Below are 17,632 nucleotides of genomic sequence, written 5' to 3'. Positions count from 1 at the left end.
CCCACCTTTAGCAATTTCCCAAATAAACAGTTAAATGCTGTATGAAAATCATGCTGTAGTTTAGGATGATTAATATGAACTCGCATACAATCTATCTTAACCATGAATAATAAGTCACATTTATGACACACTATTTCTAGAGGATACAAACTAAGGTCAATTTTTAATGAGGCTTTGTTTTTTCTTAACATTTTAGTATTTTTACTGTACATAAGTTGTTGTAATAACAATTTTGTGAGACACAGTAACTTAGTATTGCCACAGTACAGGTACACTGCTGTATCTAAAATGAAAGGGAGAGGCAAGACAGCACTTTATTAGCTTACTTCTACTTCCTTTCCTACCAAAGATTTTTTTGCAGAGCAAAGTATAAAGTTGAGTGAGTACAAAGAAAATCAAAGAATCACAGTAGCAGTAACAAATAGAGAAGAAATTCCCCCCTAAGAAAATAGCTGTAGTAAACAAAACATAAAAAAAAGACAGTTGTGTTAGGGGAGTATAAAAGTCCAGTATGGATAACAAAAGGATAGCAAAAGAGCCTTCAACAACTCCAGGTGTTTTGAATTTTTCATAGAGTTGGACAGTGATATAGCAGGGAAAAGAATAGTAATACCAGGGATATCCTCAATGAGCATACAGTACATGGAATTATGTTATTTTCCTTAGTAAAATAAATTTTTGAATATACTTACCCGATGATCATGTAGCTGCAACTCTGTTGCCCGACAGAAAAAACCTAAGGTCGGGATACGCCAGCGATCGCTATACAGGTGGAGGTGTACAACAACAGCGCCATCTGTCGAGTAGGTACTCAGGTACTTCTTGTCAACAAGAACCAATTTTCTCCTCGGTCCACTGGGTCTCTATGGGGAGGAAGGGAGGGTCCTTAAATTCATGATCATCGGGTAAGTATATTCAAAAATTTATTTTACTAAGGAAAATAACATTTTTCAATATTAATCTTACCCGATGATCATGTAGCTGATTCACACCCAGGGGGGTGGGTGGAGACCAGCATACATGTTAACAAAGAAGCTAAGTATCCCGTATTTCATTTTAGCAGTTATTCAAAATAACAAACATAAAATAAATAAGTACCTGGTAAGGAAGTCGACTTGAACCATTACTCTGCCTTTTTAAGTACGTCTTCCTTACTGAGCCTAGCGATCCTCTTAGGATGCTGAGCGACTCCTAGGTGCTGAAGTATGAAGGGCTGCAACCCATACTAAAGGACCTCATCACAACCTCTAATCTAGGCGCTTCTCAAGAAAGAATTTGACCACCCGCCAAATCAACCAGGATGCGGAAGGCTTCTTAGCCTTCCGTACAACCCAAAAACAACAATAAAAAGTATTTCAAGAGAAAGATTAAAAAAGGTTATGGGATTATGGGAATGTAGTGGTTGAGCCCTCACCTACTACTGCACTCGCTGCTACGAATGGTCCCAGGGTGTAGCAGTTCTCGTAAAGAGACTGGACATCTTTAAGGTAAAATGATGCGAACACTGACTTGCTTCTCCAATAGGTTGCATCCATTACACTCTGCAGAGAACGGTTCTGTTTGAAGGCCACTGAAGTAGCGACAGCTCTAACTTCATGTGTCCTTACCTTCAGCAAAGCATGGTCTTCTTCCTTCAGATGAGAATGGGCCTCTCTAATCAAAAGCCTGATGTAATAAGAAACTGCGTTCTTAGACATCGGTAAAGCAGGTTTCTTAATAGAACACCATAAAGCTTCTGATTGTCCTCGTAATGGCTTTGTACGTCTCAAATAGTACTTAAGAGCTCTTACTGGGCATAGTACTCTCTCTTGTTCGTTACCAACCAAGTTGGACAGGCTTGGGATCTCGAACGACTTGGGCCAAGGACGAGAAGGAAGCTCGTTTTTAGCAAAAAAACCAAGCTGTAAGGAACATGTAGCCGTTTCAGATGTGAAACCTATGTTCCTGCTGAAGGCGTGAATCTCACTGACTCTTTTAGCTGTTGCTAAGCAAACGAGGAAAAGAGTCTTTAATGTGAGATCCTTAAAAGAGGCTGATTGAAGCGGTTCGAACCTTGCTGACATCAGGAACCTTAAAACCACGTCTAGGTTCCAACCTGGTGTGGCTAACCGACGCTCCTTTGAGGTCTCAAAAGACTTAAGGAGGTCCTGTAGATCTTTGTTGGAGGAAAGATCTAAGCCTCTGTGGCGGAAGACTGCTGCCAACATGCTTCTGTAACCTTTGATCGTAGGAGCTGATAGGGATCTTACATTCCTTAGATGTAAAAGGAAGTCAGCTATCTGCGTTACAGAGGTACTGGTTGAGGAAACTGAATTCGCCTTGCACCAGCTTCGGAAGACTTCCCATTTTGACTGGTAGACCTTGAGAGTGGATGTCCTCCTTGCTCTGGCAATCGCTCTGGCTGCCTCCTTCGAAAAGCCTCTAGCTCTTGAGAGTCTTTCGATAGTCTGAAGGCAGTCAGACGAAGAGCGTGGAGGCTTGGGTGTACCTTCTTTACGTGCGGCTGACGCAGAAGGTCCACTCTTAGAGGAAGAGTCCTGGGAACGTCCACGAGCCATTGCAGTACCTTGGTGAACCATTCTCTCGCGGGCCAGAGGGGAGCAACCAACGTCAACCGTGTCCCTTCGTGAGAGGCGAACTTCTGCAGTACCTTGTTGACAATCTTGAACGGAGGGAACGCATACAGGTCTAGATGGGACCAATCCAGAAGAAAGGCATCTACGTGAACTACTGCTGGGTCCGGAATCGGTGAGCAATAATTTGGGAGCCTCTTGGTCATCGAGGTAGCGAACAGATCTATGGTGGGCTGACCCCACAGGGCCCATAGTCTGCTGCAAACATTCTTGTGAAGGGTCCACTCTGTGGGGATGACCTGACCCTTCCGGCTGAGGCGGTCTGCCATGACATTCATGTCGCCTTGAATGAACCTCGTTACCAGCGATATCTTTCGATCTCTTGACCAGGTGAGGAGGTCCCTTGCGATCTCGAACAACTTCCTCGAATGAGTCCCTCCTTGCTTGGAGATGTACGCCAAGGCTGTAGTGTTGTCGGAGTTCACCTCCACCACCTTGCCTAGAAGGAGGGACTTGAAGTTTCTCAAGGCCAGATGAACTGCCAATAGCTCCTTGCAGTTGATGTGAAGTGTTCTTTGCTCCGGATTCCACGTGCCCGACCATTCCCGTCCGTCCAGTGTCGCACCCCAGCCTGTGTCCGATGCGTCCGAGAAGAGAAGGTGGTCGGGGGTCTGAACAGCCAATGGTAGACCTTCCTTGAGAAGAATGCTGTTCTTCCACCACGTCAGCGCAGACTTCATCTCTTCGGATATAGGAACTGAGACCGCTTCTAGCGTCATGTCCTTTCTCCAGTGAGCAGCTAGATGATACTGAAGGGGGCGGAGGTGGAGTCTCCCTAACGCGATGAACTGGGCCAGCGATGAAAGCGTCCCTGTTAGACTCATCCACTGCCTGACTGAACATCGGTTCCTTCTCAGCATGCTCTGGATGCATTCTTGGGCTTGACTGATTCTGGGGGCCGACGGAAAAGCCCGAAAAGCTCGACTCTGAATCTCCATACCTAGATAGACAATGGTTTGGGATGGGACGAGTTGGGACTTCTCTATATTGACCAGGAGACCCAATTCCTTGGTCAGATCCATAGTCCATCTGAGATTCTCCAGACAGCGACGACTTGACGGAGCTCTTAAAAGCCAGTCGTCCAAATAGAGGGAGGCTCTGATGTCTGCCAAATGCAGGAATTTGGCAATATTCCTCATCAGTTTGGTAAACACAAGAGGTGCCGTGCTTAGGCCAAAGCACAGGGCTTGGAACTGGTAAACGACCTTTCCAAAGACGAACCTTAGGAAAGGTTGGGAGTCTGGATGGACGGGGACATGAAAGTACGCGTCTTTTAGGTCCAACGAGACCATCCAGTCTTCCTTCCTGACCGATGCTAGCACCGACTTCGTCGTCTCCATGGTGAACGTCTGCTTGGTGACAAAAGCATTGAGAGCACTGACGTCTAGCACCGGTCTCCACCCTCCTGTCTTCTTCGCTACCAGCTGTTGTAGAAACCCGGGGATTGATGGTCCTGGACTATGACTACCGCTCCCTTTTGTAGCAAGAGAGACACCTCTTGCTGTAAGGCTAGCCTCTTGTTCTCCTCCTTGTAGTTGGGAGAGAGGTTGATGGGAGTAGTTGCTAGAGGGGGATTGCGCAAGAACGGAATCCTGTACCCCTCTCTTAGCAACTTCACAGACTGAGCGTCTGCACCTCTGCTCTCCCAAGCCTGCCAGTAGTTCTTGAGCCTGGCTCCCACTGCTGTCTGGAGAGGTAGGCAGTCAGATTCTGCCTTTTGAGGACTTGGAACCCTTCTTCTTTTTGCCACGTTGACTGTCAGCACGGGTACCTCCTCTGCTGGAGGTTCTGCCACGAAAGGGCGGGATGAACCTAGATGCTGGTGTGTCCATCCTAGGTCTAGGCACGGAAGGTAAAGCTGTGACTTTACGTGCGGAAGACGCCACCAGGTCATGGGTATCCTTCTGGATCAACGAGGCAGCAATCCCCTTGATCAGCTCTTCCGGAAAGAGACACTTGGAAAGCGGAGCAAACATCAACTCCGACTTCTGGCATGGTGTGATCCCCGCAGACAAGAAGGAGCAAAGATGATCTCGCTTCTTAAGCACTCCGGACACGTACGAAGCCGCAAGCTCACCAGACCCATCCCGAATGGCTTTGTCCATGCTTGACATGATAAGCATGGCAGAGTCCTTATCCGAAGGGGAGGTCTTTCTGCTTAACGCTCCCAAACACCAGTCCAGGAAGTTGAAGATCTCAAAAGCACGAAAAACTCCCTTCAACAGATGGTCCATGTCCGAAAAGGTCCAGCAAATCTTGGAGCGTCTCATAGCCAGCCTGCGGGGAGAGTCAACCAGACTTGAGAAGTCGCCCTGGGCAGAGGCAGGAACTCCCAAGCCGGGTTCCTCTCCCGTGGCATACCAGACGCTAGATTTGGAAGCAAGCTTGGTAGGTGGAAAGATGAAGGCTGTCTTCCCCAGTTGCTTCTTGGACTGCAACCACTCTCCCAGTACCCTCAAAGCTCTCTTGGATGAGCGCGCGAGTACGAGTTTCGTAAAGGCAGGAGCTGCTGACTGCATGCCTAAAGCGAACTCAGAGGGAGGTGAGCGCGGGGTTGCAGACACAAACTGGTCCGGATACAACTCCCTAAACAGGGCAAGGACTTTCCTAAAGTCTAAGGAGGGAGGCGTAGACTTGGGTTCTTCTATGTCGGAGTGCGGATCGTCCAAATGCGCAGCTTCGTCGTCATCAGATACTCCTTCATCCGAATGCTGAGGAAGTGGCAAAGGTGGAGCAGACAGCTGAACGGCTGAATCCGGCAGCACGGGTGCATGCGTAGCTGCACTGGATCCAACATCATGCCGCTGCTGGTCAGTCTGAGAGCTGGCAACAACAAAAGCGGAGTGCTGGTGCGTGGGAGGGACTGCCGTGGGTTGCGGAGACTGCCGCATTGCGTCAAAACACGGCAGCTTGACAGAGCTAGATTTGGAAGCAAGCTTGGTAGGTGGAAAGATGAAGGCTGTCTTCCCCAGTTGCTTCTTGGACTGCAACCACTCTCCCAGTACCCTCAAAGCTCTCTTGGATGAGCGCGCGAGTACGAGTTTCGTAAAGGCAGGAGCTGCTGACTGCATGCCTAAAGCGAACTCAGAGGGAGGTGAGCGCGGGGTTGCAGACACAAACTGGTCCGGATACAACTCCCTAAACAGGGCAAGGACTTTCCTAAAGTCTAAGGAGGGAGGCGTAGACTTGGGTTCTTCTATGTCGGAGTGCGGATCGTCCAAATGCGCAGCTTCGTCGTCATCAGATACTCCTTCATCCGAATGCTGAGGAAGTGGCAAAGGTGGAGCAGACAGCTGAACGGCTGAATCCGGCAGCACGGGTGCATGCGTAGCTGCACTGGATCCAACATCATGCCGCTGCTGGTCAGTCTGAGAGCTGGCAACAACAAAAGCGGAGTGCTGGTGCGTGGGAGGGACTGCCGTGGGTTGCGGAGACTGCCGCATTGCGTCAAAACACGGCAGCTTGACAGAGCTAGATTTGGAAGCAAGCTTGGTAGGTGGAAAGATGAAGGCTGTCTTCCCCGGTTGCTTCTTGGACTGCAACCACTCTCCCAGTACCCTCAAAGCTCTCTTGGATGAGCGCGCGAGTACGAGTTTCGTAAAGGCAGGAGCTGCTGACTGCATGCCTAAAGCGAACTCAGAGGGAGGTGAGCGCGGGGTTGCAGACACAAACTGGTCCGGATACAACTCCCTAAACAGGGCAAGGACTTTCCTAAAGTCTAAGGAGGGAGGCGTAGACTTGGGTTCTTCTATGTCGGAGTGCGGATCGTCCAAATGCGCAGCTTCGTCGTCATCAGATACTCCTTCATCCGAATGCTGAGGAAGTGGCAAAGGTGGAGCAGACAGCTGAACGGCTGAATCCGGCAGCACGGGTGCATGCGTAGCTGCACTGGATCCAACATCATGCCGCTGCTGGTCAGTCTGAGAGCTGGCAACAACAAAAGCGGAGTGCTGGTGCGTGGGAGGGACTGCCATGGGTTGCGGAGACTGCCGCATTGCGTCAAAACACAGCAGCTTGACAGCACCTTCCCACTGCTGATGCGGTAGCTCACGCATGTTAACGGAGGGTGCCGCATGTCGGCTAACGTCAACATGCGTCTGGCAGGGTCGACTGCGCATCGGTGGTGGAGCTCTCACAGGCGGAGTGTGGGAGCAGGCAGCCGCAGTATCTGCTGAGCGCACAACCGTGGCAGGTTGTAGGTTAACAGGTGCAGTGTCAACCTTCTCAGCACGATACTCCTGCATTAAGGAAGCAAGCTGAGACTGCATAGTCTGCAGCATAGACCACTTAGGGTCTACCGTGGTTGGTGCGGCAACAGACGGAGTGATTGCCTGCTGCGGAACCACTCTACCTCTCTTGGGAGGTGTGCAGTCTTCGGAAGACTGCGGCGAGTCCGAACTGACCCAGTGGCTACACCTGGGCCGTTGGACTCGCTCGGAAGGGACCTTGCGCTTGAGAGGTCGTGAGACCTTGGTCCAACGTTTCTTCCTAGAAACTTCTTCCACAGACGAGGAATGAATGGGCTCACTCGTCTGTTTGTGGATGGGACGATCTCTGACAGATACGTCCGCAACCACTGAGGGTACATCCGTACGCTGATCAAGGCCTGTCGAACCCTTTGGTCCTTCGACATTGCTTCTCCCCTGGGCTTGGGAGCTTGCAAGAGGTCCCGGACTGGGAGGACGACTGGCACGAACAGATGCACCCTCATGCGTAACACTGACACTGACACTTTTCACCGCACTTGCACTCACTACACTTCCCACTGCACTTTTCTCTTTCAACTCTTTGACATCGGCCAAAAGTTGATTCCGGTCATTAGCTAATGACTCCACTCTGTCACCAAGAGCCTGAATGGCCCGCATAATGTCCGCCATCGAGGGTTGAGCACTAGTAGCAGGGTCGGGAGTCACCACTACAGGGGAAGGAATAGGTTGAGGGGCATGGGGAGAGGAAAAATCAAAAGAGCGAGACGAACTCCTCCTGATCCTATCCTTCTCTAGCCTACGTGCATTCTTAAGGAATTCATTAAAATCGAATTCCGAAAGCCCAGCGCATTCCTCACATCGTTCTTCCAATTGACAGGATTTACCCCTACAATTGGAACAAACGGTGTGAGGATCTATAGAGGCCTTCGGAAGACGCCTAGAACAGTCCCTAGCGCTACACTGCCTGTACTTAGGGACTTGAGAATGGTCAGACATCTTGAATTCTTGAATTAGCCAAGGGGGGAATCCAAAATCTATCAAAGTCGTCAACAACTAATCCAAAACTAATCAAAAAAGCTTGATAAGTTAATGATAATAACTCCTGAACAGCGAAAGCTAATATCTAGAGCGAATACATCACCAAAAAGCATGAAAACAACTCCAGAAACAACAGCGTATCCAAGTAGGTCTTGCCGGTGGCACGACAGAGGAAAAATTGGTTCTTGTTGACAAGAAGTACCTGAGTACCTACTCGACAGATGGCGCTGTTGTTGTACACCCCCACCTGTATAGCGATCGCTGGCGTATCCCGACCTTAGGTTTTTTCTGTCGGGCAACAGAGTTGCAGCTACATGATCATCGGGTAAGATTAATATTGAAAAATCACAGACTACAATAGGATTAGAAAGGAATGAATTCCCATTGTCATCAAATTTCCCACAGTCACAGAACCATGGTAAGAGGATTGACAAATAACAGTATGTACCAGAGCGCATCTTTGGGGAGATGAGAGGTGTGCTATCTCCTTACAGCATTTAATAAGTCTTTGACATCTTGCTATTGGAGTTTAATTCCTCTTATCAAGACATCAACCATCCTTTGCCTTCCTTATAAGGAATATCCTTTGCAGAACTGCAAGCCATGCAAAGAGCTAAAAATAGTGAAAACCAGTCTTGGCAAGTATGAACCTGCTACATACGCAACCATACATAGAAACCTAATCATTGAGAATAAATCCCTCACAATAGACTAACAAAACGTGGGTATAAAGCAAATTGGGAAATGAGTACCCCACTATTCCTTCCCTCACAGGGATCCCTATTGGGGTAATTGATACCAATAGCACTGGAATCACTGGTGTCACCACTGGGGTATCCTGGGCAAAGCCCACTCTTTCAAAAGAAATCAAGACATAAATGCGAAGCTTTAAGGAACAGCAAACCCAAAAGGAGGCTTGCCAAGAATAACACCAAAGATGACTTAGCTTTCTCACTCCTCAAAGCAAACTCCTGGGAGTGGGAGGTAGTGATCTACACTCGGTAAAAATGGGATATTATTAAACAATTATGCCCCTAAGTAGTAACTGCATCTACTGCCAGTTTATCATAAACCAAAGAAATATCTAATATACACTAACAATCCTGCTTTGTTCCATTAACATACATAGCCTTGATCTAAGATATGACGTCACTCGGTCTATTTTTTGCTTTGTTATGTCAGCAATAATTCGAGATATGAGTTTGAGACGCTGCTGCTACCTGACGTAATGAGCAGTGACAGAGCAGCCCCAGCGCAAGCCCCAGCCTCCAACAAACTCTTTCTTTCTCTTTGTGTGCTCACCTCGTAGAGCAAACAATGATTAGTTGTGCTCGCTGTTTCATGCCCTAAGTTTTGTGAGAATTTCTTATTCTAACCTTCTTTTAACCATGCTTCCTATGAAGTTAAATGCTAGTGAAGTGCAGAGAAAAGGATGATGCTCAACTTCTACGATCTGCACAATTTTGAAACACACAAGAAACTCTTAAGGAAATAATGCCAGATAATGGTGTGAAGATAATTCCTAGGCTACGAACATCTGTTCATAAAAGAAATGAAATAAAAAAAATGAGAAAAACAATTGTGAAGTAGCATTTGCGACTACAGTTACATACGTGGCGTTAAGTGGCGATAGCAAAATAAAAAGTGCCTTAGATACTCCTCTGTCAATTTCCTCTACCTTCCCCCTCCAGCATCTTCGTTAGCTCAAGTCGTCTCATCTCCAAAGCAAGTACATTACATAAAACCTTTAAATATCTTTCCATACTCATTCTATTATGTTCTATACAATATTTTTTATTCAGAAATAGGTGTCATTTCGGGGTTGGAAAGGATTAAGTGCATTTCAAGTATTGATAATATGTTATTTTCATTAGTAAAATAAATTTTTGAATATACTTACCCGATAATCATGTAGCTGTCAACTCCGTTGCCCGACAGAATTCTACGGGAGGGATACGCCAGCTATCACTATACTAGAAGGGGGTGTACTCACCAGCGCCACCTGTGGCCAGGTACTGCAGTACTTCTTGTTGACACCACCTCACTTTTTCCTCGGTCCACTGGTTCTCTATGGGGAGGAAGGGTGGGTCAATTAAATCATGATTATCGGGTAAGTATATTCAAAAATTTATTTTACTAATGAAAATAACATTTTTCAATATTAAACTTACCCGATAATCATGTAGCTTATTCACACCCAGGGGGGTGGGTGAAAACCAGTGTACATGACTAAAGGATAGCTAAGTATCCCGTATTTCATATAATCAGTTATTTCAGAATAACAATGAAATAATAAGTACCTGGTAAGGAAGTCGACTTGAACCGTTACTCTGCCTTTATTAAGTTCGTCTTCCTTACTGAGCGCAGCGTTCCTCTTAGGAGGCTGAATCAACTCTAAGGTGCTAAAGTATATAGGGCTGCAACCCCTACTAAAGGACCTCTACACAACCTCTAACCCAGGCGCTTCTCAAGAATGAATTGACCACCCGCCAAATCAAAAGGATGCGGAAGGCTTCTTAGCCTACCGTAACAACCCATAAAAAACAACAATAAAAGCATTCAAGAGAAAGGTTAAAAAGGTTATGGGATTAAGGGAATGTAGTGGCTGAGCCCTCACCTACTACTGCACTCGCTGCTACGAATGGTCCCAGGGTGTAGCAGTTCTCGTAAAGAGACTGGACATCTTTAAGATAAAATGATGCAAACACTGACTTGCTCCTCCAATAAGTTGCATCCATTATGCTCTGCAGAGAACGGTTCTTATTAAAGGCCATCGAAGTGGCTACGGCTCTCACTTCGTGGGTCCTTACCTTCAGCAAAGCAAGGTCTTCCTCCTTCATGTGAGAATGGGCTTCTCTAATCAGAAGCCTTATATAATACGAAACTCCGTTTTTGGACATGGGCATCGAAGGTTTCTTGATTGCACACCATAAGGCTTCTGACTGTCCTCGTATAGGTTTTGACCTATTAAGATAATATTTCAGAGCTCTGACAGGGCAAAGAACTCTTTCTAGCTCGTTACCTACCATGTTGGAAAGGCTAGGAATTTCAAACGATCTAGGCCAAGGACGTGAAGGAAGTTCATTCTTAGCTAAAAATCCGAGCTGTAAAGAACATGTTGCAGATTCGGATGTGAACCCAATGTTCTTGCTGAAGGCATGAACCTCACTGACTCTTTTAGCTGTTGCAAGGCAGACGAGGAAAAGAGTCTTGAGGGTAAGGTCCTTGAAGGAAGCTGACTGGAGAGGTTCGAACCTAGGCGACATAAGGAACCTTAAGACTACGTCTAGATTCCAGCCTGGAGTGGGTAAACGACGTTCTTTAGAAGTCTCAAAAGACTTAAGGATGTCTTGAAGGTCCTTGTTGGAAGAAAGGTCCAAACCTCTGTGGCGGAGAACTGAAGCCAACATACTTCTGTACCCTTTAATCGTAGGAGCCGAAAGGGATCTCTCATTCCTTAGGTGTAATAGGAAGTCAGCTATTTGGGTTACAGAGGTATTGGTAGAGGAAACTGCATTGGCTCTACACCAGCTTCGGAAGACTTCCCACTTGGATTGGTAGACTCTACGAGTGGATACCCTCCTTGCTCTGGCAATCGCACTGGCTGCCTCCTTCGAAAAGCCTCTAGCTCTAGCGAATCTTTCGACAGTCTGAAGGCAGTCAGACGAAGAGCGTGGAGGTTTGGGTGCACCTTGTCTACGTGAGGTTGACGTAGAAGGTCCACTCTTAGAGGGAGAGTCCTGGGGACGTCGATCAGCCATTGTAGTACCTCTGTGAACCATTCTCTTGCAGGCCAAAGGGGAGCAACCAGCGTCAGCCGTGTCCCTTCGTGCGAGACGAACTTCTGAATGACTCTGTTGATGATCTTGAACGGTGGGAATGCGTAAAGGTCGAGATGGGACCAATTCAGCAGAAAAGCATCCACATGAACTGCTGCTGGGTCTGGAACTGGGGAACAGTACAAAGGAAGCCTCTTGGTCATGGAGGTGGCAAACAGATCTATCGTAGGCTGACCCCACAAGGTCCAAAGTCTGTTGCACACGCTCTTGTGAAGGGTCCATTCCGTGGGGATGATTTGATCTTTTCTGCTTAGGCGATCTGCTGAAACGTTCATGTTGCCCTGAATGAACCTCGTTACTAGAGTGAGGTTTAGACTTCTTGACCAAATGAGGAGGTCCCTTGCTATCTCGTACAGGCTCCTCGAATGGGTCCCTCCCTGCTTGGAGATGTAAGCCAAGGCTGTGGTGTTGTCGGAGTTCACCTCCACCACCTTGCCTAGCAGGAGGGACTTGAAGTTCATTAGGGCCATATGAACTGCCAGTAGCTCCTTGCAGTTGATGTGGAGCGTTTCCTGTTCCCTGTTCCACGTTCCCGAGCATTCCTGTCCGTTCAAGGTCGCGCCCCAGCCCGAGTCTGATGCATCCGAGAAGAGATGAAGATTGGGGGTCTGAATCGCTAACGATAGGCCCTCCTTGAGAAGGAGATTGGTCTTCCACCACAAGAGAGTGGTCTTCATCTCTTTGGTGACCGGGATAGAGACTGCTTCGAGCGTCAAATCCTTGTCCCAATGAGCTGCTAGATGGAATTGGAGAGGGCGGAGGTGGAGTCTCCCCAACTCGACGAACAGGGCTAACGATGACAGGGTCCCTGTGAGACTCATCCACTGTCTCACCGAGCAACTGCTCCTCTTCAGCATGCTCATGATGCAATCTAGGGCTTGGCTTATCCTTGGGGCCGATGGAAAAGCCCGAAAATCCTGACTCCGAATCTCCATTCCCAGGTAAACAATGGATTGGGAGGGAATGAGCTGGGACTTTTCTAAGTTGACTAACAGACCCAGTTCCTTGATCAAGTCCAAAGTCCAGTTGAGACTCTCCAGACAGCGACGACTCGTGGAGGCTCTCAACAGCCAGTCGTCTAAATAAAGGGAGGCTCTGATGTCCGATAAGTGGAGGAATTTTGCAATATTCCTCATCAGATGCGTAAACACCATAGGAGCTGTGCTTAGGCCAAAACACAGGGCTTGGAATTGGTACACAACCTTTCCAAAAACGAATCTCAGGAAAGGTTGGGAGTCTGGATGAATAGGAACGTGAAAGTAAGCGTCTTTCAGATCCAACGAGACCATCCAGTCCTCCTGCCTGACCGCTGCTAGGACCGACTTCGTCGTCTCCATAGTGAACGTCTGCTTGGTGACATAAGCATTGAGCGCGCTGACGTCCAGCACCGGTCTCCAACCTCCTGTCTTCTTGGCCACCAGAAAGAGACGGTTGTAGAAGCCCGGGGATTGATGGTCCCGGACTATAACCACTGCCTTCTTCTGTAACAGGAGCGACACCTCCTGGTGCAACGCCAGCCTCTTGTCCTTTTCCTTGTAGTTGGGAGAGAGGTTGATGGGAGAAGTGGTCAGAGGGGGTTTGCGGCAGAATGGTATCCTGTAACCCTCCCTCAGCCACCTGACAGACTGGGCGTCTGCACCTCTCTTTTCCCAAGCTTGCCAGAAGATCTTGAGTCTGGCTCCTACTGCTGTCTGGAGAGGAGGAGAGTCAGTGTTTGCCTTTTGAAGTCTTGGGACCTTTCCTAGACTTGCTCCTGGAAGAGTCTGGACGGGAGCTTCCTCGGCTGGGGGCTCTACCACGAAAGGGCGGAATAAACCTTGTGGCAGGAGTATCAGCCACTGGGGTGCGGTAAGTCCTGGGAACTGAGGGAGCAACCTTAGTCTTACGAGCTGAAGAGGCCACAAGATCATGAGTGTCCTTCTGAATCAGGGCCGCAGACAAGTCCTTGATAAGCTCTTCGGGAAACAAGAACTTAGAAAGCGGAGCGAAAAGGAGTTGAGACCTTTGACAAGGTGTGATGCTGGAAGAAAGAAAGGTGCAAAGTTGCTCCCTTTTCTTAAGAACTCCTGACACAAACATTGAAGCAAGCTCACCAGAACCATCCCTAATTGCTTTATCCATGCAGGACATTAAAAGCATGGCCGAGTCCTTGTCCGCAGGGGAGGTCTTCTTGCTAAGGGCCCCCAGGCACCAGTCTAGAAAATTGAACATCTCAAAGGCACGAAATACACCCTTTAGGAAGTGGTCTAAATCGGAGAAGGTCCAGCAAATATTAGAGCGCCTCATTGCTGTTCTACGAGGAGAGTCGACCAAACTTGAGAAGTCAGCCTGGGCAGAGGCAGGGACTCCCAAGCCTGGTTCCTCTCCTGTGGCATACCATACGCCCGCTTTAGAAGTGAGCTTAGTGGGAGGGAACATAAAGGAAGTCTTCCCTAGTTGCTGTTTAGACAGCAACCACTCCCCTAATATTCTTAAAGCTCTCTTAGAGGACCTAGCAAAGACGAGCTTAGTATACGTTGACTTAACAGGCTGCATGCCCAGCGAAAACTCAGATGGAGGAGAGCGGGGGGTAGCAGAAACAAAATGGTCCGGGTATACCTCTCTGAAAAGAGCCAGGACCTTACGAAAGTCAATGGGTAGAGGAGAAGACTTGATTTCTTCCACGTCTGATGAGGGATCCAGGTGCGCAGCTTCCTCCTCAGAAACCTCATCACCAGAGTGTAGCGAAGTGAGAGGTAATGTAACAGTGGTATGCTGAACAGCAGAATCAGAACAAGCGGGTGCAAAAACGCTTGTGGTTTCATCCTCAAGTCTCTGTTGCTGAGTTAAAACCTGAGGTTCAGGCTGCAAAGACTGGTCAAGAAGAGTAGAGGAAGGTAGGCGCATGGGTTGAGGTGGCTGACTCCTGGCATGAGTGTCTTGTCTCAAGAGTTGCGCTTGCTGTAAGGGTTGCGGATGCGCAGTAGCAGGTTCCTGAGGAACGAGTTGAGGTTCCTGAGGTGTGAGCTGCGAGAGTTGAGGTAGCGGCTGCGCAGAACGCAGTTCTTGTCTCGCGAGTTGAGGTTCCTGAGGTGCTAGCCTAAGGTGTTGAGGTTCTCGCCTTGAGGAGGGTTGAGGTCGCTGCAGCGAGTGCTGAGGTGGCTGCCTCATGGATGGAAGAGGTTGTCGTACCTCAAGAGATTGTTGCCTCGCTGGTGGAACCGCAAGCGGAAGCGGAGGAAGTAAGGCATAAGCTTCCTGCTCCCATTGCTGAGGTTGCCTTAAGGAAGGCGGAGGTTGCTGCACACCGCTGGAAACTGGCAACTCAGTACGCGGTAAGGTATCCTGAGGAGCCTCAACTTCGTACGCCTGGCAGACTGGACTGCGGTTAGGCGGAGCGATCGCAGGAAGAGGTGTAACCTTCTCAGCCTGACACTCACGCATTAAGACCGCAAGCTGTGACTGCATGGACTGCAGTAAAGTCAACTTGGGGTCGACAGACGCTAAGGTCTGCTGAGGCAAAGCCTTAACAGAAGATGAGGTCTGTTGCGGCATCACCTTACCCCTCTTAGGAGGTGTGCAGTCACCTGATGACTGCGGAGAGTCAGAGCTAATCCAATGACTGCAACCAGGTTGTAGAGCTTTTGAGGTCTGGACTTTGCGTTTGAGAGGTCTTGAGACCTGAGTCCAGCGTTTTCTCCCTGACATTTCTTCAGCAGACGAGTAAAAGACGGGCTCAATCGTCTGCGGGTGGGAGTGACGGTCTCTGTAAGACACGCCCGCAACCACCGAGGATACTTCTGTGCGCCGATCAAGGCCTGCCGAACCCTTTTGCCCTTCGACATTGCTTCTCCCCTGGGCTTGGGAGCTTGCAAGAGGTCCCGGACTGGGAGGACGACTGGCACGCACAAAAGTACCCTCACGCACCACACTGACACTGACACTAGCACTTGGCACCGCACTGACACTAGCACTTGTCACAGCACTGGCACTATCACCTCCCACTGCACTTTTGACCTTAAGTTCTTTGACTTCTGCCACAAGAGACTTATGGTCACTAACCACCGATTCCACTTTGTCACCTAAAGCCTGAATGGCACGCAAAACATCGGACATATCAGGTTGAGTACAAATAGTAGGTTCAGGGGTAGCCACTACAGGGGGAGGAAAAGGTTGAGGATCATGAGGTGAGGAAAAAAGTGAAGAGCGAGAAGAACTCCTCCTAACTCTCTCTCTCTCTAACTTGGTTGAATATTTCAGGAATCGAACAAATTCAAGTTCCGAAAGTCCGGCGCATTCCTCACATCGATCTTCCAACTGACAGGGCCTTTCCCTACAGTCAGAACAAGCGGTGTGAGGATCTACCGAGGCCTTCGGAATACGCCTATTACAAGACCTACATCGTCTATGGGGTGGGGCTTGTGAAAGGTCAGACATCTTGAATCAAAGAGTTAGTCAAGGGGGATTCCAAATCAAGCAAAAAGATCGTTAACCATTAATCAAAACTAAATAAAAGCTATCTAAGCTAATTAGAAAAGTTTCCAGTATAGCGACAGCTGAAATCTTAGAGAAATACTTCACCAAAAACCGTGAACAGAACTCCAAAATCATAAGCGTATCCCAGAATGTCTTGCCGGAAGCACGACAGAGGAAAAAGTGAGGTGGTGTCAACAAGAAGTACTGCAGTACCTGGCCACAGGTGGCGCTGGTGAGTACACCCCCTTCTAGTATAGTGATAGCTGGCGTATCCCTCCCGTAGAATTCTGTCGGGCAACGGAGTTGACAGCTACATGATTATCGGGTAAGTTTAATATTGAAAAAGGGAAAATTGATTTGATGCACAAGCTCGTCCCAAGAACAAATTAAACTCGTAAATCAAGGTACAACTGTATCACCATTCAACTAAAGGGTATAAAAAAAGAAATCTAAACAGCCTTGGATAGGACACAACAGTAAATCCCAACTTGTTGAGGCCGAAGACAAAAGTGAAGTCTTTGACAGGAGGATGGACGGGACTATTCACATGTGTGCACTACCTGTCATTAACTACTTAGTTAACAAATTCAACGGCCATTTCGGCTCTGCTGAGAAGACATTCCCTATTTTAAAGAAGGAAAGGTTTATACAGTACAGTGGAACCTCTACATACGAATTTAATCCGTTCCAGAACCAACTTCGGATGTAGAAATTGATCGGATGTCGAAACGAATTTTCCCATAAGAATACATTGAAATAGGATTAATCCGTGGTTGAGCCCAAAAACCTATGATAACTTCTTAATAAACTACTACACATAACTTTCCCATGAGAATAATGAACACTAAATTAGATAATAGACATGTAAATAAGAAGAATAGACATGTAAATAAGAAGAATTAGCAAAAAATGATAAATAAGAAACGGGTTTTTAGCGTCACTTTACCTTAGAAACTCCAGCGCAGGTGTTGTTCGTCTTCGCTACGCAGAGAGGAGAGAGGAGACGGACGGACGGCGAGGAGGTAGAGAGGTTAACTACGATAAACGTAACACTACCGTAACTTATTCTAACTTACACTAAGTGAACTTTAACATAACTTAGCTTATTTTTTTTTTATTTTTATATTTTATATTTTTTTTTACATTTTCTTTTTTTCTTTTTGATGATTACGTAATTTTAATCACTATCACTTACATTTAAAATTGACTGAATTTCTTTTGCTTCACTCTTTTCCGTTTTCTGTGTTTCACTTTCTTCCTCTTCACTCTTTGCCGTTTTCTTCGGTTCACTTACATCCTCTTCATCGCGAGTTCGCTTCGCAGTTTTTTTAAAGAAAGCATCGATAGATAATTGCTTCGTACGGCTTTTCAGAATGTTTCGAAAGTGCATTAGGCAAACATCATCGAATTGAGAAACTACACGACAAACCTGCAATTTCTTTGGATGGTATTTGTCGAT

General features: G+C 47.6%; 1 protein-coding gene across 1 annotated transcript in view; it reads right to left on the bottom strand.

Moving 5' to 3' along the window:
- Positions 1–17,632, bottom strand: part of Rep (Rab escort protein) — a 78,352-nt gene that overhangs the window by 31,231 nt on the left and 29,489 nt on the right. The window lies entirely within an intron of this gene.

The sequence above is a fragment of the Palaemon carinicauda genome, chromosome 41, assembly GCF_036898095.1.
Source record: "Palaemon carinicauda isolate YSFRI2023 chromosome 41, ASM3689809v2, whole genome shotgun sequence".
Taxonomy (NCBI): Eukaryota; Metazoa; Arthropoda; class Malacostraca; order Decapoda; family Palaemonidae; genus Palaemon; species Palaemon carinicauda.
The sequence above is the reverse complement of the archived record's forward strand: the minus strand, read 5'-3'. Positions and strand labels throughout refer to the sequence as shown.